We start from the raw sequence: 26,352 nt of genomic DNA, 5'->3' as shown, positions 1-26,352 counted from the left end.
TAAAAACCCAGTTACACGTCATGCAACAACGTGTAACATTTCCAAGGGGTTTTACTGTGAGACTAATAGCATAAAAGAGCCAAGTTCTTGTCAGTTGATTGATTTCTACTTAATTGGAGAATGGGGGTGGTGGGGGGGGGGGTGGTGGTGCTTTACAACACACCCTGTGGGGAAGCATAAACTCACTAAAAGTAGCTTCTGGATTTCTGTGTTTAACTACCCATGTGAGAACTCTAGCAGTTGCTGTCAGTTTCAGAGGAATATTGATGGCAAACACTGACAGTTTGGTCTACACTGAGAGCTGCTGAGTCTGGTAAGGAGGAGTTTTAAGGGTTAATTTCTATCTAAAGTCTCGGTTTTTCTTCAATTTAGCAGTTAACTAAAATTATTCCTTATGTTAAGAGAAGTTAAGTTTTATTCCAGCCTTAAAACAGAGGTATACAAGCTCTCTGGGAGCAGCTGCAGCTAGTTATTTAGGTAGCTGGCATAAACTGGATTTCAGAAGCTCGAATCAGTTGTTTTGCAGAAAGTAGAAAAGCAGGGCTTCCTCAGTGCTCTGTTGGTGCACAGCGTGGCGGTCAGTGTCATCTTTCTTCCAGCTTTGTTCAGCCTCCAGTAGCTGGCTCATTCTGCGGGACAGGACAAGAAGCTAATTGGTGAGTGACTGGTAAGTTATTTTACTTATTCCAATTGTACTAAATAGTTTTTGAAGTTACGGTATGGCAGGTCAGCTCGACCAAGTGAAATGTACATCCTGTGTTTTGTGGGAAGCCACAGACACACCACGTGTCCTAGATGAACATCTGGAGGAAGTGTCACCAGCTGCAGAAACTTAAGCACCGGGGTTCAGAACTTGAGTGATGGCTGGAGTCACTGTTGTGCATCCACGAGGTGGAGTACTACGTGGATAGCATGTTTAGAGAGAGGGTCACACCGCAGGTTAGGAGCATGCAGGCACAGAGGGAATGGATGACCGCCATGCAGTCTAAGAGAACAAGACAGGCAGTGCAGGAGTCCCCCGAGTTTATCTTGCTTTCTAATCGGTTTTCCATTTGGTGAGGACGATGGTTCCTCAGAGTAGTGTAGCCAGAGCAATGTCTGTGGCACAATGGGTGGCTCAGCTGCATAGGAGGTATCGAAGAAGAGTGGAAAAGCAATAGTGATAGGGGATTCGATAGGCAGGGGATCAGACAGGTGTTTCTGCGGCAGTAAACATGACTGCAGGATGGTGTGTTGCCTCCCTGGTGCCAGGATCAAGGATGTCACGAAGCGGCTGCAGGACATCCTTCTGGGGGAGGGTGAACAGCCAGAGGTCATAGTCCACATTGGTACCAATGACATAGGTAGGAAGAGAGATGAGGTGCTGAAAGCAGATTTTAGGGAGTTAGGAAAGAACTTAAAAAGCACGATCTCAGGACCAGTAATCTCAGGATTACTCCCAGTGCCATGTGCTAGTGAGCATAGGAATAGTAGGATTGATTGATTGAACACATGGCTGGAGAATTGGTGTAGGAGGGAAGGCATCAGATTTCTGAGGCACTGAGACTAGTTCTGGGGCAGGTGGGACCTGTACAAGATGGACAGGCTACACTAACAGGACCGGAACTAATATCCTCGCAGGGAGATTTGCTAGTGCTGTTGGGAAGGGTTTAAACTAGCTGGTCAGGGGATGCGAACCTGAAAGGCAGCTCAAATTGGAAGGAAGTAAAGCTGGTAACAGGAGGTAGAAAAATAGCAAGTGACATTAGAAGGCATGCAAAACAAAAGTGAGCATCAAACTAGGCTTAGAATGCAGAATAATGTCAAGACAACAAGATTAAGGGCACTCTACTTGAACGCATGCAGCATTCGCAACAAGGTAGTCGATTTAAAGGCACAAATAGAGGTAAATGGGTATGATCTAATTGCCATTACGGAAATGTAGCTATAGGGTGACCAAGACTGGGAATTGAATATTCAAGGATATTCAACATTTAGGAAGGACAGGAAAAAAGGAAAAGGAGATGGTATTGCACTGATAATAAGGGATGGGATTAGTACATTAGTAAGGGAGGATCTCAGACCTGAAGAACAAAATGTAGAATCTGTTTGGGTGGAGCTAAGAAACAGCAAGGGGCAGCAAACATTGGTAGTTGTTTATAGGCCAACAGTAGTGGTAGTTTGGGTATTGTATTAATCAGGAGATTAGAGAAACATGTAGCATGGGTAATACAGTAATCATTGGTGACGTTAATCTGCATATAGACTGGGTAAACCTAATGAGTACTAATGCTATGGAGGACGAATTCCTGGAGTGTGTTAGAGATGGTTTTCTAGAGCTGTATGTTGAGGAACCGACTAGAGAACAGGCTATTTTAGATCTAGTATTATGTAATGAGAAAAGGTTAATTAATAATCTTGTTGTAAAAGAACATTTAGGTATGAGTGACCATAATATAATAGAATTTTACATTATATTTGAAAGTGAGGTAATGCAATCTGAAGCCAGGGTGTTGAATTTGAACAAAGGAAATTATGAAGGTATGAGGGGAAAATTGGCTGAGGTGGATTGGGGAAATATATTAAAAGGTATGACAGTACATAGGCAATGGATAGTCTTCAAAGAATTATTACATAGTTTACAGTAACTATGCATTCCTTCAAGGCACAAAAACCCCAAAATAAAAGGCAGTCAACCATGGCTCACAAAGGAAGTTAAGGATTATATAAGATTAAAAGAAAAGGCCTATAAAGTTGCCAAAAATAGTAGTATTGGGAGGATTTTAAAATACAGCAAAGGGGGACCAAAAAACTGATAAAAGGAGAACAGAATATGAATGTAAACTAGTTCTTTTGGGCCTCCTTATCTCGAGAGACAATGGATACGCGCCTGGAGGTGGTCAGTGGTTTGTGAAGCAGCGCCTGGAGTGGCTATAAAGGCCAATTCTGGAGTGACAGGCTCTTCCACAGGTGCTGCAGAGAAATTTGTTTGTTGGGGCTGTTGCACAGTTGGCTCTCCCCTTGCGCCTCTGTCTTTTTTCCTGCCAACTACTAAGTCTCTTCGACTCGCCACAATTTAGCCCTGTCTTTATGGCTGCCCGCCAGCTCTGGCGAATGCTGGCAACTGACTCCCACGACTGGTGATCAATGTCACACGATTTCATGTCGCGTTTGCAGACGTCTTTATAACGGAGACATGGACGGCCGGTGGGTCTGATACCAGTGGCGAGCTCGCTGTACAATGTGTCTTTGGGGATCCTGCCATCTTCCATGCGGCTCACATGGCCAAGCCATCTCAAGCGCCGCTGACTCAGTAGTGTGTATAAGCTGGGGATGTTGGCCGCTTCAAGGACTTCTGTGTTGGAGATATAGTCCTGCCACCTGATGCCAAGTATTCTCCGAAGGCAGCGAAGATGGAATGAATTGAGACGTCGCTCTTGGCTGGCATACGTTGTCCAGGCCTCGCTGCCGTAGAGCAAGGTACTGAGGACACAGGCCTGATACACTCGGACTTTTGTGTTCCGTGTCAGTGCGCCATTTTCCCACACTCTCTTGGCCAGTCTGAACATAGCAGTGGAAGCCTTACCCATGCGCTTGTTGATTTCTGCATCTAGAGACAGGTTACTGGTGATAGTTGAGCCTAGGTAGGTGAACTCTTGAACCACTTCCAGAGCGTGGTCGCCAATATTGATGGATGGAGCATTTCTGACATCCTGCCCCATGATGTTCGTTTTCTTGAGGCTGATGGTTAGGCCAAATTCATTGCAGGCAGACGCAAACCTGTCGATGAGACTCTGCAGGTATTCTTCAGTGTGAGTAAACTAGTAAAAAACATAAAAATGGACTGTAAAAGCGTCAACAGGTACATAAAAAGGAAACGTTTAGCCAACACAAATGTGGGACCATTGCACGCAGAGTCAGGAGAATTTATAATGGGGAATAGAGAAAATGCAGAGAAGCTAAATGATTAATTTGTGTTTATATTTACTGAGGAAGGCCATAATTTTTCTGTCTTCCTTAGACTGATGGTAGTGCCAGGGGACTGGAGAATTGCAAACATTACACCCTTGTTCAAAAAAGGGTGTAAAGATAAGCCCAGCAACTACAGGCCAGGCAGTTTAACTTTGGTGATGGGAAATCTTCTAGAAAAAAAAATTCAGGACAAAATCAATAGTCACAAATATGGGTTAATTAAGGAAAGCCAGCATGGATTTCTTAAGGGAAAAATCATGTTTAACTAACTTGCTGGAGTTTTTTGAGGAGGTAACAGAGGGTTGATGAGGGCAATGCTGTTGATGTGATGTACATGGACTTTCAAAAGGCACTTGATACAGCACCAACATCAGACTTGTGAGCAAACTTGTAGCTCATGGAATAAAAGGGACAGTAGCAACTTGGAAATGAAATTGGCTGAGTGACAGGAAACAAAGAGTAGTGGTTAATGGATGTTTTTTGGGCTGGAGGAAGGTTTGTCGTGGAATTTCCCAGGGATCAGTGTTAGGACCCTTGCTTTTCCTGATATATATTAAAGACCTAGACCTTGGTGTCCAGGGTACAATTTCAAAGTTTGCAGATGATACGAAACTTGGAAGCATTATGAACTGTGAGGAGGGTAGTGTAGAACTTCAAAAGGACATAGACAAGTTGGTAGAATGGGCAGACAGGTGGCCGATGAAGTTCAATGCAGAAAAATGTGAGGTGATTCATTTTGGTAGGAAGAACATGGAGAGACAATATAGAATAAAGGATACAATTCTAAAAGGGGTGCAGGAGCAGAGGTACCTAGGTGTATATGTGCTTAAGTTATTAAAGGTGGCAGGATAGGTTGAGAGAACAGTTAATAATAAAGCCCAGGATACTGTATGTTTTAATAGGAATTTCGAGTACAAGAGCAAGGAAGTTATGTTGAAACAAAAACAAGAAATGCTGGATTCACTCAGCAGGTCTGGCAGCATCTGTGGAAAGAGAAGCAGAGTTAACGTTTCGGGTCAGTGACCCTTCTTCGGAACTGACAAATATTAGAAAAGTCACAGATTATAAACAAGTGAGGTGGGGGTTGGGCAAGAGATAACAAAGGAGAAGGTGCAGATTGGACCTGGCCACATAGCTGACCAAAAGGTCACGGAGCAAAGGCAAACAATATGTTAATGGTGTGTTGAAAGACAAAGCATTAGTACAGATTAGGTGTGAATATACTGAATAATGAACATCAGCAAGTGCAAACCTGAAGAAAAACAACCTGAAAAAAACAGTGGGTAAGCAAACTGAACAAACTAAGATGAAATGAAATAAATGCAAAAAAAGATTGTAAAAAATGTAAAAAGGAATGCAAAAAAAAAAAGGAAGAAAAAATAACTAAAAATGACTAAAAATGAAAGTAAAGTGGGGGGCTGTCATGCTCTGAAATTATTGAACTCAATGTTCAGTCCGGCAGGCTGTAGTGTGCCTAATCGGTAGATGAGATGCTGTTCCTCGAGCTTGCGTTGATGTTCACTGGAACACTGCAGCAATCCCAGGACAGAGATGTGAGCATGAGAGCAGGGGGGAGTGTTGAAATGGCAAGCAACCGGAAGCTCAGGGTCCTGCTTGCGGACTGAGCGGAGATGTTCCGCAAAGCGGTCACCCAGTCTGCGCTTGGTCTCCCCAATGTAGAGGAGACCACACTGTGAGCAGCGAATACAGTATACTACATTGAAAGAAGTACAAGTAAATCGCTGCTTCACCTGAAAGGAGTGTTTGGGGCCTGGGATAGTGAGGAGAGAGGAGGTAAATGGGCAGGTATTATACCTCCTGCGATTGCAAGGGAAGGTGCCCTGGGACGGGGACGAGGTGGTGGGGGTAATGGAGGAGTGGACCAGGGTGTCGCGGAGGGAACGATCCCTTCGGAATGCTGACAGGGGAAGGGAGGGGAAGATGCGACTGGTAGTGGCATCACGCTGGAGGTGGCGAAAATGGCGGAGGATGATCCTTTGGATATGAGCACCGTCATGGAAGGACTCCATTCCATTCTCCCAGTTTCTCCGTCTCCGACGCATCTGCTCTGATGATGCTACCTTCCATGACGGTGCTTCTGATATGACCTCCTTTTTCCTCAACCGAGGATTTCCCCCCACTGTGGTTGACAGGGCCCTCAACCGTGTCCGACCCATTCCCCGCACCTCTACCCTCACCCCTTCCCCTCCCTCCCAGAACCGTGACAGGGTTCCCCTTGTCCTCACTTTTCATCCCACCAGCCTCCATATCCAAAGGATCATCCTCCGCCATTTTCGCCACCTCCAGCGTGATGCCACTACCAGTCGCATCTTCCCCTCCCTTCCCCTGTCAGCATTCCGAAGGGATCGTTCCCTCCGCGACACCCTGGTCCACTCCTCCATTACCCCCACCACCTCGTCCCCGTCCCAGGGCACCTTCCCTTGCAATCGCAGGAGGTGTAATACCTGCCCATTTACCTCCTCTCTCCTCACTATCCCAGGTCCCAAACACTCCTTTCAGGTGAAGCAGCGATTTACTTGTACTTCTTTCAATGTAGTATACTGTATTCGCTGCTCACAGTGTGGTCTCCTCTACATTGGGGAGACCAAGCGCAGACTGGGTGACCGCTTTGCGGAACATCTCCGCTCAGTCCGCAAGCAGGACCCTGAGCTTCCGGTTGCTTGCCATTTCAACACTCCCCCCTGCTCTCATGCTCACATCTCTGTCCTGGGATTGCTGCAGTGTTCCAGTGAACATCAACGCAAGCTCGAGGAACAGCATCTCATCTACCGATTAGGCACACTACAGCCTGCCGGACTGAACATTGAGTTCAATAATTTCAGAGCATGACAGCCCCCCACTTTACTTTCATTTTTAGTCATTTTTTCTTCCTTTTTTTTTTGCATTCCTTTTTACATTTTTTACAATCTTTTTTTGCATTTATTTCATTTCATCTTAGTTTGTTCAGTTTGCTTACCCACTGTTTTTTTCAGGTTGTTTTTCTTCAGGTTTGCACTTGCTGATGTTCATTATTCAGTATATTCACACCTAATCTGTACTAATGCTTTGTCTTTCAACACACCATTAACATATTGTTTGCCTTTGCTCCGTGACCTTTTGGTCAGCTATGTGGCCAGGTCCAATCTGCACCTTCTCCTTTGTTATCTCTTGCCCAACCCCCACCTCACTTGTTTATAATCTGTGACTTTTCTAATATTTGTCAGTTCCGAAGAAGGGTCACTGACCCGAAACGTTAACTCTGCTTCTCTTTCCACAGATGCTGCCAGACCTGCTGAGTGAATCCAGCATTTCTTGTTTTTGTTTCAGATTTCCAGCATCCGCAGTATTTTGCTTTTATTTGAGAAGTTATGTTGAACTTGTATAAGACACTAGTTCGGCCTCAACTGGAGAATTGTGTCCAATTCTGGGCGCCGCACATGAGGAAAGACATGGGGGCATTGGAGAGAGTACAGAAGAGATTCACGGGAATGGGTCCAGGGATGAGGAATTTCAGTTATGAAGATAGATTGGCAAATAAACGTGTCATTCTTGCATTGGCAGGCTGTGACTGGTGAGGTACCACAAGGATCAGTACTGGGCCCCAGCTGTTCACAATATATATCAATGATTTGGATGTGGGGACCAAATGTAATATTTCCAAGTTCGCGGATGACACAAATCTAGGTGGGAATGTGTGTTGTGAGGAAGATGCAAAATGGCTTCAAGTGGATTTGAACAGATTTAGTGACTGGGCAAGAACATGGCAGATGGAATATGATGTGGAAAGGTGATGTGAGGTTGGAGGAACAGATGTGCAGAGTATTTCTTAAATGGCAAGAGATTAGAGAATGTAGATGTACAAAGGAACCTGGGTGTCCTCGTCAATAAGACCCTGAAAGCTAACATGCAGGTGCAGCAAGCAATTAGGAAGGCTAATGGTATGTTAGCCTTTATCGCAAGAGGATTTGCTTACAGGAGTAGTGAAGTGTTGCTTCAATTGTATAGAACCTCGGTTAGATTGCACCTGGAGTAGTGTGTGCAGTTTTGGTCCTCTTACCTTAGGAAGGATATTATTGCCAGAGAGGGAGTGCAACAAAAGCTCACCAGACTTGTTCCCGGGATGGTGGGGCTGTCCTATGAACAGAGATTGGTGAAACTGGGCCTGTATTCTCTAGAGTTTCAACGAATGAGAGGTGATCTCATTGAAACCTACAAAGTACTTAAAAGGGATAGACAGGGTAGATGCAGGCAAGCTGTTTCCCCTGGTTGGGGAGTGTAGAACCAGGCTCGATGGGCTGAATGGCCTACTCCTGCTTCTTTGTTCCCAACCCCTTTTTTAAAAAACCAATGAGATAAACGTCCACGGCGCAGCTACTCAGAACCCTCTTATCTATGCCACCCCTCCCCCACATTTATTACCCCTTTTACTTCCCGTTAATGTTTTGCTTTACGTTGCATTTGTATTAGTTGTCTTTTTATTTTGCGGCATTTCATCCTTCTTTGTCTCTTCAACTACCCCTTGCCACATTATGTGCAACTAGTTACTCTACATTTCCAGTACTGATTTCAATAAATGCCTCTGAATGAATAGACAGGCTGACAATTCGGCGAATGGTGCATTATCTGCCATTGATTTGGGCTGCATTGGATTGTTGAAATAGTTATCCCCTAAGAATTTTCCTAGAAGATTACAAGTTATTGTATTGTCAAAATTATTAATGGGACAGATGTAAGAGAAGAACCGATTTTGTCTAAACTGAAAGTTACAAAACAAAATCAACTGCATATTAACAGCAGCCTGTTTTGGATCAACAAGGTTAAAAAATACAATTAAACCAGAATAAAAAATGCGTGTCTTTCCCTCCTGTTTATCCGTTAATCTGAAATGGTGTGTGTTCCAGTCTCTGATAGCCTGAGACTTGAGTTGCACTTCAGAAGCGAGAGCTGCAGGGATCCACGGGCTGAGGTCGCTGCGCCCCGGCTGGCAAGTAACGAGGCTCCGCTCATGGCGTGAGCGCTCACTGCTGCAGCACGGAGTGAATAACAAAAAAAAAAAATCCACAAGATGGAGTCTAGCGAGAAACAGAGATTCAAAATGGACAGAAAATAAATAGCATAGAAAAATGATAATGTGAATTCAACTCGTCGGGGATTGCCCCACAGCGGAGGGCAGGTTCGATCGTCACATTGTAGGATATTCAATTGTAAAGAAAACTCATTAGATAATGGGGAATATTGCTCCCCGCAGGACGGGACAAGTTTGTGATCGCTGATAATTGGCATGATTTAATGGTTCCGAAACTCCAACCATCCACATTCCAGTATCACTGGTCAACATTCTCAGTGAAATGATGATTTCTGTTTAAAGCACCAGTGTGCTGAAAGGTTTCCAGAATTCCTTTAATATTGGATTTATCTGTCAAACAGAATTTTAATCTACCTACACTATATTGGGCATTTGCGCAAATCACCACATTCGTCCGCACTTTTTACATTTGTTTCCATATGCCAGAAAGGTTTGAAGCTCTTTTTAAAATCCTAACCTTGGTCTAATTTTCATTTTGGAGGAGCATTATGTCGTTGTTGCAGAAGGAACCTCTGGGTTACAGATAGAAAAAGAAATCGTCATCTGGCAATTTACTTCCAGGATATTCCGGGTTGCTCAATACAGATACGACAATGACATTTCAGAGGATATTACCGTGATCCAATCAATGAGCATCTCTTATGAATTTGATAATAAACAAAAATGCATTGTGTGTGGTCGGTTTGTCCTGTGGCCGTTCTCTAATGAAAAAAAGACGAATTGTAAAAGGATCAAAAATTAAGACTTGAAAACTGCATACGTCCTTAAATATATTTTGCAGGAAAATGCAAAAGAGGGCAAGAGCAATTTAAGAGTATGTCGTCGTGAAAGAGGATCACATCAAAGTAATGCTTTCTTGCGTGGCTAGGATTGTTAACACTGGCTGGAAGACGACGCTCTTACATGACTGGATCACGTGACATCTGCAAAAATTATGCATTTACCTTATAAAGGTTGGGTCTCCTATAGTTCACTGTCTTTGCTTGTGGTCGCGTCAGCAACTGTTAATACGAGAAGTTCCGAGAACCAGGTCCCCCGCGCGCAGGCAAAGACAGGAAACAGAGTGGAGATGAAGGGAAACCAAAAGGTGTAGGAGTGATTTGCAGAGGGGAAACCAGAGGTGGGAAGAACTAATTCCAAATATAACTAATGAAATTACACTCATAAGTAACACTCAGATTCCCTGTCGCACAAACTGACCTGATGCAAAATGAGAGATCACACAAAGGAGTGTGTTTGGGGCACTTCTCACAGGGCATACCACCCTACACCTAGCTCAGCACCAACATTTCGAAACCATCCCCTCCGCTCAGACTCAGTGTTTTCGTAGAAACCTAGAAATTGCAGCACTGGAAATGTCATTTAGGCCCTGAGGCTTGTGCTTGCTCCTATAATCCCATTTCCCCCAGAAAGAGAATCCAACAATCTCCCCTTGACATTCAACAGCATTATCATCGATGAATTCTCCCACCAACATCCTGGGGGTTACCATTGACCAGAAACTTAACTGGACCAGCCATATGAATAATGTGGCTACAAGAGCAGAGGCTGGGAATTCTGAGGCAAGTAAACCACCTCCTGACTCTCCAAAGCTTGCCCACCATCTACAAGGCACAAGTCAGGAGTCTGATGGAGTACTCGTCACTTGCCTGCATGAGTGTAGTTCCAATACTCAAGAAGCTCGACACCATTGAGGACGAATCAGCCCGCTTGATTGGTACCCCATCCACCACCTTAAACATTCACTTCCTCCAACATTGATGCACAGTGGCAGCAGTGTGTACCACATGCAAGATGCACTGCAGCAACTTGCCTAGCCTCCTTCAACAGCACCTTCCAAACCTGCGACCTCTACCACCTAGAAGGACAAAGGCAGCAGATGTATGGGAACACTACCACCTGCAAGCTCCCCTCCGTCACACATCATCCCTAGATTTGTATCGCCGTTCCTTCACTCTTACTGGATCAAAAACCTGGAACTCCCTAACAGCACTGTGGGTTGTACCTACTCCACACAAACTGCAGTGGTTCAAGAAGGCAGCTCACCACCACCTCTCAAGGGCAACTCGGGATGGGCAAGAAATGCTGGCCTTGCCAGCGATGCTTACATCCCACGAAAGAATAAAAAACTTTATATTCATCCTTTTCAAACACATCACATTGTTTTAAACAATATTCTAGTCAATACCTTAATGGTCACTTATGATGAAGTATTCCATGGTAGAACAGTCTTCAGTTCAAGAATCTTCCTTCTCCTTCCTTGGTTCTTCCAGTGAAAATCCACTGTCCACATCTACTTGTCTCCATGCACTCACAGTAAAGACCCCAGGTTTCACTCATTCCTTTACTGGCTGCTCCTCTCTTAGCACTGCTTCTGCTGTGGCAGCTGTTGTTCTCACCTCTTCAGAAAATACTGATCCCCACGTCCAATGTTCCTTATGAGCTGTGCATATGAGCAGCCATCAGGAACATGCTATGTAGTGCAACAAACAGGTTGTGCACAACCAATGTTCGCGTTGAGATGCACATGTGTGTGACTTCACAGCAATCTTAAAGGGACTGCACAGTGCAAATAATAGGCTGCAAACAAAGAATAATTAAAGGTAACATTGATCACATCCATCCCATTATCCAATCCTGCTCTCTCCCCCACTGACTGAGCCCCAAATCCTCCGACCCTCAGTCTCCTCACCCGGAGCCCCCATTCACAGTCTCCTTCTTTCCCCTGAACCTTCATTTCTGACTACCATTCCAGAATTTCCCTCACTCTCCTCAATCCCTTCAGCCTCAGTCTCCCTTTTCTTGACTATTGTTTCTGTACCTCCTTCACTCCAAAGCAACCCCTGCAAACCAGGGCCGACTCCCAACTGTTTCTGGCTCTGCAGCTGCCAAGTTGGGGTGGGGGTGGGAACTATGGGTTGTGTTACCAAGCCAGGTTTCTCTGTGGAGGGAGTTGGTGGTGTCACGGAGTGAGAATGGAGAGGGAGTAGACATTGCTGCGGTGAGAAACTTAAAGCATGAATTCCAGTATGATACTCCTGGGCAATCTGGGAGGGTTGGCAATCCTATACATAGCTTTAAGAATGAGTTTGACAATTTTTATTTCAAGCTAATCCTAAGTAACTTGAATAAACAGCATCTTCAAGCAATTCAAAGGACACAGAGACAGTATTTCCACACATGAATAACAATTTTTTTTTATGCTTTTGAGCTGAGGATACTTATATTGTCCTTAAGAAAATTAATTTCAAGTCAAGATAATCCGTATGTGAAGTAATGGATTATGCCTTTTAACAGATTCATTTTTGGGCTGTGCTGTAAAAATCCAACTACTGTCCTTTATTTTAAGTGGGTATCTTGAAGACGTCTGGTGTATATCCTTACAATATACTGACAGAAACAGATAGAGCTACTGGAATATGCAAACATGCATCTATCTTTTCACCTTACTGGACTGAGGTTGCACTTACATTAACCCCACACAAGGCATTTCTTACATTAGACATGCTGGATATTGTTGACAGTAAATCTAGCACTAAATGCTGCATCGAGATTTAGGCCATTAGATTGAGAAAAGGAAAAATGGCATTTTTTGGATGGCGAAGGCTCTTGCAGATTGATAGAAGGTTGGAGCATGAATGAGATTGAACTGGTTCTGAAGTACTTGACAATGGGGGCCAAGATTAAATTACTTTTTGGTTTGATTTCCAATAGTTTACACATTTTACTAAAATATCTGTAGAACCTAACATGCATTTTTTTTAAAAAAAAGTATACACTGACAATTAACTCTCAGGAGGGCATTTTTCAAATTTAGTGGCCAGATTTTTACGCCCCCCAAAAGAGTGGGCTGGTGGTGGGGGGGGGGGGGGGGGGGGGTGGGGTGGTGTGGGCAGTGGGGATGGGCATGGGGTTGTAAAATGGAGTGGGAGGCTGGGGGCCCCTTCCCAACCCACTCCTGCCTCCACTGGCAATTTATGTAGGGCAGCGAGAAATGACCCGCCCCAGGCCAATCAAGGTCCTTAAGTGGCCAATTGTCTTCCACTTAAGAGCCTCCACCCTCCGCCACAGGTATTTTACATTTGGCTGGCGGTGACTGAGGCCTCAGAAAACCCACCTGAAGTCAGGCGGCATTCTGGGGGGCCTTCCTGATCGGGCACCCTGAGCTGACTGGCCAGCAGCTCCATTAGGCAGGACTTCCTGCCTCAATGAGGTGGAAGTCCCACCCTAGACCAATTAAGGGCCTGGGGATTGTAAAATCCAGTCTGGATCCCCAGGCCTGGTGGAGGTGGGATTGCCACCGACTTTTCAGCCAGTGGATGGGTCCCCGCCAACCATCATAAAATCCAGCCTCGTGACACTGAATGGTCCCAACTTATGCATATTGACAGTGTCTGTGATAAACCCCAGAGGAACAGAAGGCCATTCAGTCCTTCAAGCCTGCTGCAGCATCTTATTAAGTCATGGTTGATCATAACTCAACTCCATTTACAAGTCTTTGTTCCATATCCCTTGATACCCTACCAAATTTTAAAAAAAAACGTTCAATCTCAAATTTGCTGATTTCTGTTGACTCAGCATCCACAGCCTCTTGGGGAGATAATTTCCTATTTCTACTAACCTTTGTGTGGAAAATGTTCTTCATAATTTCACTTCTCAATGGTATAACTCGAATTCGAAGGTTGTGCTCCCTTGTTCTAGATACCTCCACCAGAGGAAATAGCTTCACTACATCTGTTCTATTGTTAGATTCAAAACTGAAGGAAATACAACCCAAGTTTATGCAACATGTCCTCAATTTAATCCTTTAAACCCTGGTAGCGTTCTGGTGAAGCTGTGCTGAGCCCCATCCAAAGCCAATATATCCTGTTTAAAGAAGATCCAAAGGGATTCAGGCTGGTTAAGTGATTGGACAAGGTGGCAGCAGATGGAATATAATGTGGGGAAGTGTGAAATTATCCACTTTGGTAATAAGAATGGAAAAGGAGAATATTTTAAAAATGTGAGACAGCAGTAAATGTTGGTGTTCAGAGGGACTTGGGTGTCCTTGTATACATTTGCAGAAGGTTAGCATGCAGGTACAGCAAGTAACTAGGAGGTTACTGGTATGCTGCCCTTTATTGAAAGGAAGCTGCAGTATAAGAGTAATTATATAGCGTTTTGGTGAGACCACACCTGGAGCACTGTGTACAGTTTTGGCCTCATTACCAAAGGAAGGATATACTTGTCTTGTAACAAAGATTCACTAGATTGATTCCTGGAATGAAAAGGACCGTCCAAAAGGAGAGATTGAGATTAATGGGCCTATATTCTTTGGACTTTAGAAAAAAGAGGCAATCGCATTGAAATGTATAAAGTTTTTTTTAAAGAGGGCTTGACAAGGGTAGGTGCCGAGAGACTGTTTGCCCTGGCTGAAGAGTCTAGAAATAGTGATCATAACCTCAGTATAAGGGGTGGCCTGTTAGGACTGAGATGAAGGGAAATTTATTCACTCTGAGGGTTGTGAATCATTGGAATTCTCTACCTCAGTGGGCTGTGGATGCTCAGTTGCTGTGTATATTCAAGACTGAATGTGATAAATTTTTAGGCACTAAGGGAATCAAAGGATATGGAGATCAGGTGGGAAAATGAAGTTTATGTAAAAGTTAAGCCATTATCTTATTGAATGGTGGAGCAGGATCGAGGGACTGAATGGCCTACTTCTGCTCCTATTTCTTTGTATATTCTTATCCTTCCTGAGGTGTAGTCCCCAAAACTGAATGCAATACTCCAGATGGGGTTTTACAAAGACTGCATACAACTGAAGCGTAGCTTTGTCCCCTTTGTATTTGAACTCCATTGAGAGAAAGGTCAACATTTGCACGGAGGCAGCGGCATAGTGGTAATGTCACTGGACTAGTAATCCAGAGCCACAGGCTAATGCCCTGGGGACACAGGTTCAAATCCCATCATGGCAGCTGGTGGAATTTAAATTCAATTAATTAATAAAAATATCTAGAATTGAAAGCTAGTCTCAGTAATGGTGCCATAAAACAATCATTGTCATAAAAACCCATCTAGTTCACTAATGCCCTTTAGGGAAGGAAATCTGCTGTCCTTACCTGGTCTACATGCGACTCCAGACCTACAGCAATGTGGTTGGCTCTTAACTGCCCTCTGAAATGGCCCAGCAAGCCACTCAGTTGTCAAGGACAACAAATGCTGGCCTTGCCAGTGACACTCACATCCCATGTAAGAATGAAAAAAAATTCCATTAGCTTTTTGATTACTTTTTGTACTGAAGCAGTAGCTTTTAGTAATTTGGACCCTTTTCTTCTAAACCATTTCCAGACTCTCACCATTAAGAAAATATCCCCTAATTATTTCCTTTCTGCAGCTCCCTCCACCCCCGGACTGCCTTCTGCTCCAAAGTGCACTAGTTAGCACCCTTGTCATCCTCCCCACAGCTTTCATCCTTATTCCCAGAGGTAGTATGTATATTATACATGTTGGACTGGAACAATTTCTGCAGTTCTTCCTTCTCTGTCTCCGCTAGGTTCTCATTGCCCGACTGTCAGTCACACACTTCTCTTCCTGTCCCTCTCTATGTGGTGTGATGGTGTTCTGCAGCTATCCAGCTATTTCTCCATCACCACCTCCACCACCACCCCCCAGCCCCCAGCCCCACTTATGTGTGGCAGTGTCTCTAACTTGTGCTCCAGCCCAATGCCTCTGACCCAAAGTGAATCAAGAGACAGAAATTTCCTGTGTGTTCATCTGGGACAGTCCCACTGTTCACAAATTCCCAATTTCTGCAGTCCTGACACACCCCTGTGCAGCCATTATCACTCTATTTATTTGTTTATATTATAGTAGTTTTAAAAATTTATTTTCTGATTTGCCTTCAACACTAAACTATAATTTGGTTTCCATTAGTTATTGTATTTCTCAGTTTGGTAGATTAGCTAGTTACGTCTGTTTACTTAAAGCAGATAGTTTGGTTTTGGCCTTACCTCTTGCACATTAATTTAAAAAAATGTAGTTGCTTCAATCTATGATATAGTTAAATAAAGCATGAATAAACAATTGAACACTTAGCTTTTACTCCACTGCTTCTTCCTGTGCATTGGCCATGATGTCACTTTTCAGATTCTTCATTAAATGGGAGTGCTGTCACTGTTCTGATATGTTGTGCTCTTTTTAAATAATCTTACCAGGAATTACCCATGACGCTCCAGTCGGTCACATTTGTTGAGTTTTGCAGTTATTATGCCATGGTTAAATGGCCCTCATGGGTTTAATATCTGTTGGTAGAAACAACTGCTTCCTGCTTGTTCTAAGATAGTGCATGGTCAGATGATAAGACCTTGACAGCTGTAACAATTGTCTGTACTAAATATGATACTTTTTCAAGTCATAATATATGAATTTTACACAGACCTAAACACAAGGTGGAGTCAGCATTGGGTGCTAACATAATAGATACCACTAGTGATAAAGTTGTTTTAATTTGCATCTGTGAGTCTATGTATGGTTATCATGTAAAATATTAAAAAGGAACAGCATCCTTTTATAAGACTATGCCACATGTAAGATCACATACCTTAAGACAGCACTCATCTCTCAGTATCAATCCTTCCAATCTTGAGACTTCATGCCTGGTGCTGCCTGGCTTACCCGAAGATAATGTTGTCCAATGTGGCTACAACACTCTTACCCAATATGTACTAATTTTACTGAAAAATGTTTTACACATGATGCAAGTAAATGTACTTCATGTGCATATTCACTTAAACATCTACCAATCAGTTCAAAACCTTGCAGTCTTTCTCTTTCAACGTTTAAATTCTGGCATGAATTTCAGACAAAGCACATTTTAGTGAATCCTCTAAATTTTTGTCCAGCAGTTGCAGGTGGTATCTTTGACGTCAGGGTGATTATTGAGAAGGTTGACTTGCACGAAATGTGTCAGAGACGCCACTGCTCTCCATCCAGGTTGGATGCGGTTTGGGCCTACTGGGCTGAATGGTTATTCTGTTGGTTGGTTGACTTGACCATGATCATATCTCTCCTCTCCATACAAAGTTGGTGTTTCCATGGTGCTGAATTCTGGCGTTGTCACCCGTGTCTCAAACCATTTTAGTTGATAATCAATGAACAGTAACCAAGGAAGGAAAGCACAATGATCAAAAAACTTTCACACTGTTCATCTTACCAATTTATGCAAAAGTGTTAAAAGTACACATGCATACACCAGGCTAATATGAGTACTGAGGTGACATGCTGAATGATGCTGTCTATTACTCATTTTTATTTACTCATCAAAATACTATTAGCCACATCTGGACAATTAGCCACATGTGTCATGGGGTTAATGTATTGAAAATATATTGGAAAAAAGAGTTGGGATCCGATATCAGGGGAAAATGAACAGATCAAGGCCAGGTGTCCTAGAAACACATAGGACTCAAGGATTTTCATCCTTGGGTTCTGTAAACTTCCCAGGACTTTTGACACTGACAGGAGATGGGTATTTATTGGCACTACTGCAGACTGGTATGGATGGAAGAGTATAAACTGTGTAGATGCTGAGTTATGCTTGGAAAACAAACACTGAAGGCTCAGCAACTATTTATACATCGTCTAAGTTCCATCTATATCTTCTAGTTTGCAGAAACCAAAACATGGACCTTTTGTTGTCAATAAAACAGAGGGCAGCAGTATTGGTTTTCTTCGCTGTAATGACAGACAAAACGAACCAATGTATCAGCCCGAGGAAACACCTTTAAGATGCAGCAAAGAATTACGTGGCTATCCCAACCTCATCAACATTGGTCACTTACTTATATTGACTGAATAAGTTAAATTCCATTTTTATTATGTGAATCTGGGATTTTTATCCATATTATTCTGTTTATAATTGGAACCACTGACAGAATGACTGAGTTGGAATCCATTTTATTATAAGAGATTCTGGGATCTTCACTAATATTCTGGGGATTGAACTTTGATTCTATTTTTTTGTGAAAACTAAATCAGTGGCCTTGCTCATCAGCATTTTAGAGACTACATCCACGGTGATTCTCTCTATTGAGTGCTTAGGCATACACACAGCATACCGACAACAATCAAATGCTGTTCTTTTTGTATCACTTAATTTTAAGTTCATATGCTGTGTGTTTTCAATTCTAATTCAACAAAGCGTAGTCCAACAAAGGAGAGACTGTACCTTTATTTGTACACAATTTTATTTGAATTTAATGAGCTGAAACTAAACAATTCAGTAATAAGTATACACCAAACAATATTTTAATGCTTATTTAGTGTTGATTTGATTAGATTTGTATTTTTAAAATAATCACTCCCTTTTTCAATACACAATGCTATAAGTTACAATCAAATCTGCATGATATAATTATTTTCAGTAATACTCCATAAAATATCTAAGAAAGTTGATTTAGTTCAAAATAAAATTTGCATCCATTTTCAGTAATACTGTCAAATACTGTATCTTGGTGCAAGATGTTTATCAATTTTTGAAACATTTAGAGACCAATCTATTTTAATTAAACTTACTTAGCTGTAAGTCAAAAATGTGAAAATATGATTTTTGATCAAATTCACTTTTTTGAACTTTAACCTTCTTTCATTTCTAGTGAATCTGTCCAAGACACACAGTAGACCTTGGGTCAGGTCAGTACAACTGTAATATCACATAACTGTTGTTCCCACAGCCAGTACAACATTATATTTCAGTGCTATGCACACATAAATTAGGAAGAATAGAGTTTTAATTGTACACATTTTTGAAATGTTTATGGCAATTACATTTGCATTACATTAAAAGTCTTGTATATGGTGGCATGCACTTCCTGTGTCACAAATTCACATTGTTAAATGTTATGCAAAAATTTCTAATGGTAATTACAATATTAAAATGTCAATACTTACCTGCAACACAGTTGTAATGATCCGTTATACCACGAGGTGGCACTTTATCTTTTCCTCACAAATCATTCAAAATGCTTTCTGCGACTGAAGTAACTGAAATTTATAATTCTGAAATATGGTTTTAAACAAAATTTAAAAATTCATGTAATTACATATTTCACAATCATGATCAAATTTTTCACTTGAATTGTCTTTGATTATCTTCATTAAAGTTTTTATTTAAAGGCTTCAGCTCTCCTAAAAATCTGGGCTGAAACTTTATTTTTTTTTTGCCCCGAACCAGGCCTCTGTTACTGAAGGCAGATTGTGCTGTCTGATTATGTACAGTGCATCCAATTTCCCATGATGCATCAGCAGCATTTACTCAGCTGAACCACTGGAACATTCTTCAGCATCTAGCAGCTTCTGCTCAGTTGTTCTTCAAAATTATTTCAAGAAAAAAAGGACAAATTTTGTGATTTTTTTTTTGACTGGAGAGGGTGTGTACTTCAGTGTCAGGAACAGAAATGACAAACTGTATTGATTACACTCCAGTTACAGATTATATTTTACATCCTTTAAAGTTTAGAAAGCATAGCAGAGACATAGAGCAGTGGGTTTTCAAATTGCCACCCAGGAAATTAAAATTGGGATATTTCTATAATGGACAGCTGAGCTGCAATCACAGTTTTATACCTAGCAGCTATCTGAAAATCTGAGGGCCTTTCCTCATCCTAATATGAGTTTATTTAAAAATAGTTAAGTTTTAAAGCAAATGGAATGTCTTCTATTACCAGCTGCTTAGCACTTGTGTTTTGTTGCTGGTTGGAAACGTTAAACATATGACGTATAAAAAATTGTCAGACAGTGGAAGGAGATATTTTTCTTTTTTCAAATTGAAATAGCAAGCGGTTAAATTTTGAAAACAAACAGAAAATCTCTAACTGGTTGATAGGTAAATTGGCCATTATAAATTGCCCCTAGTATAGGTAGGTGGTAGGGGAATTGTGGGGATGTGGTAGGAATATGAGATTAATGTAGGATTAGTATAAATGGGTGGTTGATGGTCGGCACAGACTCGGTGGGCCAAATGGCCTGTTTCAGTGCTGTATCTCTAAATAAATAAATATCACTGAATTTGCATTGTTTGTGATTTGAATATTTACATTTTCTTACAGGTGCTGGAAACAGACAGACATTGAAGGAATGAGAGAGAAAGACAGAGAGAGAAGCATGTGAAAAAAACCATAATACCACAATTAATGTTTGCAGCAATCCCCTAATATATTCAAAATAGTGTTGCTGTGCATGACATCTAATCAGTGTTGTCAGGCCCATACCTTTCCCCCTCCCATCATTGCTGACAGATACCAGTCAAGCCTCATATTCCATTCCTAGATGTGCCAAAACTCAGGTTTGCCTTCAACAGTTCTTCCAAACATAGGTTCTCCTTACACAGTGATGCCAGACCAACCTCCCCACCTCCACAATTGCCAACACCAGCAGCCCCACTTTATTACTCCATCCAAGTTGTGTAGAACACCAGACCATTTCCTAATGTTACCAAAGCCCAACACATTCCCTATGCCCTCAAAGTGCAGAAAGCAAAATACTGCATAGATGCTGGAAATCTGAAATAAAAAATGAAAATGCTGAAAACACTCACCAGATCACGCAGCATCAGTGGAGAATTGAAACAGTTTAGGTTAGTGATTCAGGTTTAGACTTGAAATGTTATTTTTTTTTTGCTTTCTGCACAGCAACCCTGACCTGTTTCTAGCATTTTGTGTCTCGAATTAAGTGCAGGACTGCTCTCCAAATACAGTTAAACAAAATTCCCTTTATCCAGTGTTTCTAAATGTCCAATGTCTGCCTGCAAACTGTGCATATTGTGTATCATCTTTCTGTGTATTCTCAGCCTTAAAAGTAGTAAGGGATAAAAATTAAATACATAAAGGAAAATTAAAACGCAGGATCCACATTTATGGTTTTCACAGAATAATGCCCAGAATTCAATCAGCAAGCACCAGTAAAAATCTTAATGTAATTTAATAAAAATGAAATTTGACTTGTGCCCTGCATAGTATAAAGATCCAAAATATTACAAAACTGAGTTTACATTTACACTCTAAGGCATTTTTCTGGGTCCATGTACCAAGGATAGTCAGACTAACCATCTAGTCATTACGGTCAGATTCATACCCGAAGTAGATAACTTTGCTTTTCCACCACCCCCCACCCCGATCAGTAAATATCATTAACTAAATCATAGCTTGAGTATTGCTGAAAACAGAGATATTTTGTTGAAGCTTTTCATCTTGCACTCATCAAGACAATTCACAAGAATACCAATGTAAGAGAAGCAACAACCTTATGAGTGTGCTGATTAGTTAACAAATGGACTCTGAGTGGTAGAGGCGTTGCCATGGAGAATGCACCAGTTTATCATGACTGACAGTTAACTGCCAAGCTTTGTTTGAAATTTAAACCAGGCAGTTTTACTCTCATTGGTCAAAACATTGCCCAGAGGAATGAACCAGCAAATGGCTGTCACTTATTTTGTTTAGCTGAAACAGGCGCAACGTGTGTACATGTTCTTCCTAAAGAAAGGGAATCAAACTGCCTGGTTTAAATTTCAAACAAAGCTTGGTGGTTAATTGTCAGTCACCAGAAACTGGTGCATTCTCCATGGCAACGCCTCCACCAGAGTTCACTTGTCAACCAATCAGCACTCTCTTCTCATAGTATAAATTTGTTGTATCCTTACATTGGTATTCTTGCAAATTATCCTGATGAGTGAAAGACGAAAAGCTTCGACAAAATGTCTCTGTTTTTAGTAATACTCAAGTTCTGTGCCACCAAACGAATATTTAAATCATAGCTGTTTCAGTACTTGTCAATTGTGCTGAATCCTGCAGTTAGTCAGCTGAGGGCTACAGGGTGTAATTGTGATCTGAAATTGAGACTAGATCCTGTTATGCCTGGCTAACTATGTGGCTACAAGAACAGGCAGCAAGACAAGCATAATATTAGCTGCGAACTTCCCCTCCTAAAGTACAGGCAAAAGGGATGATTCCCAAATTTGGAAACAGATGGAGTGATTGTTTTAAGCAGTGCTGACTAGAGTAAGAGTGGTCAGAGATGAAAATGAAAAGGAAGGGAAATTTGACATAAGAGTTCAGAGATGGATTAACCTCAAAATAAAGGAGGAGGTCGATTTTTCAGTCATATTCAGGGGAAAATTAAGTCTCAATGAATGTGGATCATCCTGAAAAGTTCTCACCAATCTTTTAGTTAAAATTTTCACACTTGTTTCAAGCAAAATTACCCTAGTAATTATGTGTCATAACAAAAATGCAATGTTGCTATATGAGGAAGGACAAGAGAGGGAGCAAAAGTAAATATGCAGTGAGGGGTAGGAAAGACTACTCAAGCAGTGAAGAGATTGGGCGTAGGATTGCCAAGTCCATCTGCATGTGAAGAAAGCATGTTAGCACCCTACACACCAGTGGCAGGGATCAGTGAGGGAGTACTGAGAGAGAGAGAAATGGGTAGGGAGATACGTATCAAGAGTATGGACCGATAAAAATAAACTGCTCTTGCCAACTAGCTTAGATTTTGAACTTTAAATCTTTATTTTAACTATTGCAACTGACAAGCACTAAAATTCAGTGCCACATTATCTGTCCCCTTATCAAGTGAAACAAATTTCCAAACCAATTCTTTAGTAAATATGCAGTTTGCTGGACTTTAAAAAAAAAATAAAGATACTGATAGGTAGTTAGAAAGAGACAATCTAGCATTGAGTGCTTTCAGAATTCACATTAAATCAGTAACACAAGTCAACTTGAATACTACACCTTTTCAAATAAAATAAAGTGCATATGAATCATATTTGATTACATTGAGCTTTGAGAAATAATCCAGAATTGTAGGCCCTGACATATCTGTTAAAGTTTTTAGATAAGATGCTTGAATTTGTTCAACATTAAAAAGCTAATTCATTCATACTAAATAAATGTTGTGAAATCAAGCTAGTTGTCAATTGCACTAATTGTGTTATTTAATTCAAGAGAAACAGAAACATTTTATAGTATAAAATAAATTTTAGGCACTCAATTTGAATCATTCAATACCTGACTGCAAAAATCTCAAAAGGTGTACATCAATATTAATACAATATACTAAAGCTGATCTATGACAATAGGTACAGTATCAGAAAAGTTAGTTTATTATCTGTGCCTTAAATACAAAGAATGACGCAGCTCTTTGGAACTATAACATAAAATCAGACCTCATCTGTATTTCTTTTAAAGAAATGGCATTCAACTAGTTTTTCACATTCACTAATCTTTTTAAAGCTCTAAAAAGTTCTGATTTTGCACATATATAATCAACTGCAGTACCTCTACTGCAGATGATCAATTTTTTTCATAGTCTAGTGATGTATTATTGTTTTAAAAATATTAAAATAAAATCAGAGCTCAAGTTTGATATCAGTTTCCCTTGAAGTATTTTAAGGCTCGCTAGAAATCCTGATCACATGATGAAACATTATTCAACATATAGTTAGAGATTAAAATATACATTTCTTCTAAAATTCACTATTGATAAAACTGTAATTGAATTAGAAGCTATAGATATACCCATTAGAGTTTGAAACAATCTGACCATACTAAACCAATCTAAAATGGGCATTCAACAATAAAGCCACAGACGATTATAGCACATAAGGCACCATTCAACCTATCATGTCTGTGCCAGTACTTGTTAGAGAATTCCGAAACTAATCCCAGTGTACTACCCTCTACCCATAGCCCTATTTCTCTGCCTCAAATATTGAATGAATTTTCCCTTTTAAAAAAAATGGTCTCTGCCTCATCCACTAGCCATGGCAAAGCATTGTACATAACAACAACCCTCTGCCTAAGCAAATTTTTCCTAATGTCTATCCTCACTCTCTTAGTGATGGCTTTAAGCTGATAATCCCTCCTCACGGGCTCCCTATACAGAGGAGATGGTCTTAACCTATTTGCTCTACCATACCTCTTCATAATTTTTAAAAGCTCGATTAGGTCTCCCATCAGCCTTCTCTGCTGCAATGGTAATGGTCCCAATATGTCAATTCTCTCCTTGGATCTACATGTTTCCCATCTCTGATATTGCCCTGGTGAATCTATGCTGAATGGTCTATATAGCTTAAATGTCCTTTCCCTAATGGACTACCCAAAACTGCATACAGTATTCGAATTGTGACCTAACGTTTGTGTAAATTCACAAATACATTATTTATATAAAAAAACAAATTCAGTTGCCTGTTTTTACAGCTTTATCCTCCTGCATTTTTCAGAAAATTACATATATAATCCCGTCTTCATCCACACCTTCAGGTTTTCTTCCATTAATTGTATATTTCCATCCTTCGCTTTTTTTTGCCCCAAAACTTCACTTATCACATTAAATTATATTTGTCACCTGTTTTCCTACCCTGCCAACCAATCTATATCTTCCTGAAGTATTTTACAGTTCTCGTTTTTGTCAGCAGAATTCAAGACTGTGCTCCATATACCCAATCCCAAAACATCTATATATACTTCGAACAAAACTGGACCCAGCACGAACCGCAGAATCTACCAGTTCCAACTCTTGTCCAGTCTAAATAGCCATTTGCCCTCTTTATGTCCTGTCTATCAATCGGCTTTCCATTCATGCTGCTACAAAGGAGCAGATTGGCCATATAGAAAATCGGGAGATTTGCTGAATATCTATCTGTACGAATGTTTCCGTAGCGCTGTATTATCCACACCCCATTTTTTCCGAATAGCGAAGAATTCCGCTCCCTTTCAGTCCACCCCTGCTGCTGCATTTCCATTTAAACCAAACGCCTGAATTTTTCTTAAACAAGCCTCTCATGAGATATCGTTACTAAACATCTCTCAAAAAAATCCATCTACTGCATTTACCAAAAAAACCTGCGCTAACTTTCAGTATTCATGATCTTTAGTATTGTTAGATTAATTTTATCATATACTTCCACTTTAAGTTCAAATTCGTTTTACTATCTATTTATCCACAGAACTCGATAATTTGATTCATCCTCTTTTTTGCCTTATGCGAATATATTTATTTTGCACTCGATGCATCTCATTTTCCCACACATCTGTTTGCTACTTTTTGATCGATTAATTTGGGTCGGATCCCTTCCTACCTCATTGAATGTTTTCCAGTCCAGCACTGTTATCTTCGACTCTTCATTATCTTTTTGGGCTATAACTTTTTCTCCGACTATTTTGCCTTCTTCCTGGAGCGCCAAAAAATCTCAAAACTACTTGACAACTAAATATTATTGTTCTATATTTACCACAGCTTTAAGATAACAGCTTTTTCTACAAAAGAAGATACTTAGCTTTATAACACCACGTTTCACTGAATTGTTTTCACTCGTTATCGGGTCTGCTAAAGACCGCCAATAAAGCTAAACAATATGAATACCTCAACAATTAGGTCTACAAATTTCAAAACAGCTGTTTTAAAATAATTGAATTATAATTCTTAAAGTTAATCTGAGCTTGGGAAAAGCTCTGAATAAATAGGACTAGACACGCATCCTATTAAAAAAGATATTTCAGAGTGACTATAATGCTGGTGTAAAATTGCGGTGTTATCCATCGTACTCATACTCAGTAATGTTTATTGGCTTCAATTGTTAAACTACAGAATTGTCAAGTTCTGTCAGGGAGTTAGTTGCTTCAGTCAAAACAACTTTATACAACAAAATCTGACCCCAAGAGAAACATAAAACGATAACATTTGGAGCTTAAGATTTCTTTGTTGAACTTCTCTCTCATTTTTTAACAGGTTATAAGCATGGACGTTCGTTAACTTTTCCAAAGCAATCAACCAGGACAGAAACACGACTCCTAACCAGATTCCTCCTACACTTTTATGTTTAGTCAAAGGATGACTTCTTTGAAATCTGTGGTTCTGCATTCTTAAATCACCCCATGCATCTTTGATTTGCTTTATTGCAACTGACGACTTGTTAATCTGTAGCTCTGATAATGTCTTGTTCAAACAGGTTTCCGTGCTGAATGAACACGATTATTGCATGATTCTACTGGACTGTCATTAAACAGACTGGACACACTGCCAACTTGTTTGTGGGGTTGTAGTTAGACAGATGGTTGTCAGTCGGTGTGGCAGTTTATGTTGTTTATGCATTTATAATTATAAAAAGGAATGGAATTAGAAACAAAGATCCCACTTTGTATCCAGTTTTCTGCTGGTCCTTGAATTGAAGCATTGCAGCTCTGTACTAATATCTATAATGTGCAGAATATATGTTTTATGTTATGTATATTTTAATCTATCTTTTAACTCTGATGCCGCAGCATTAAATTTAACAC

At 40.8% G+C, this 26,352-nt stretch overlaps 1 long non-coding RNA gene across 1 annotated transcript; it reads left to right on the top strand.

Annotated features, from left to right (window-relative positions):
- Positions 1–266: 266 nt before the first annotated feature.
- Positions 267–26,352, top strand: LOC137375611 (uncharacterized). The gene is made up of 4 exons (XR_010976041.1): positions 267–313; positions 18,673–18,709; positions 20,125–20,651; positions 25,805–26,352. It is a non-coding gene; the product is annotated as an uncharacterized lncRNA (long non-coding RNA).

The sequence above is a fragment of the Heterodontus francisci genome, chromosome 12 (genome assembly GCF_036365525.1).
Source record: "Heterodontus francisci isolate sHetFra1 chromosome 12, sHetFra1.hap1, whole genome shotgun sequence".
NCBI classification, from domain to species: domain Eukaryota; kingdom Metazoa; phylum Chordata; class Chondrichthyes; order Heterodontiformes; family Heterodontidae; genus Heterodontus; species Heterodontus francisci.
Note: the sequence above shows the minus strand (reverse complement) of the source record. Positions and strands in the feature narration are given on the sequence as shown.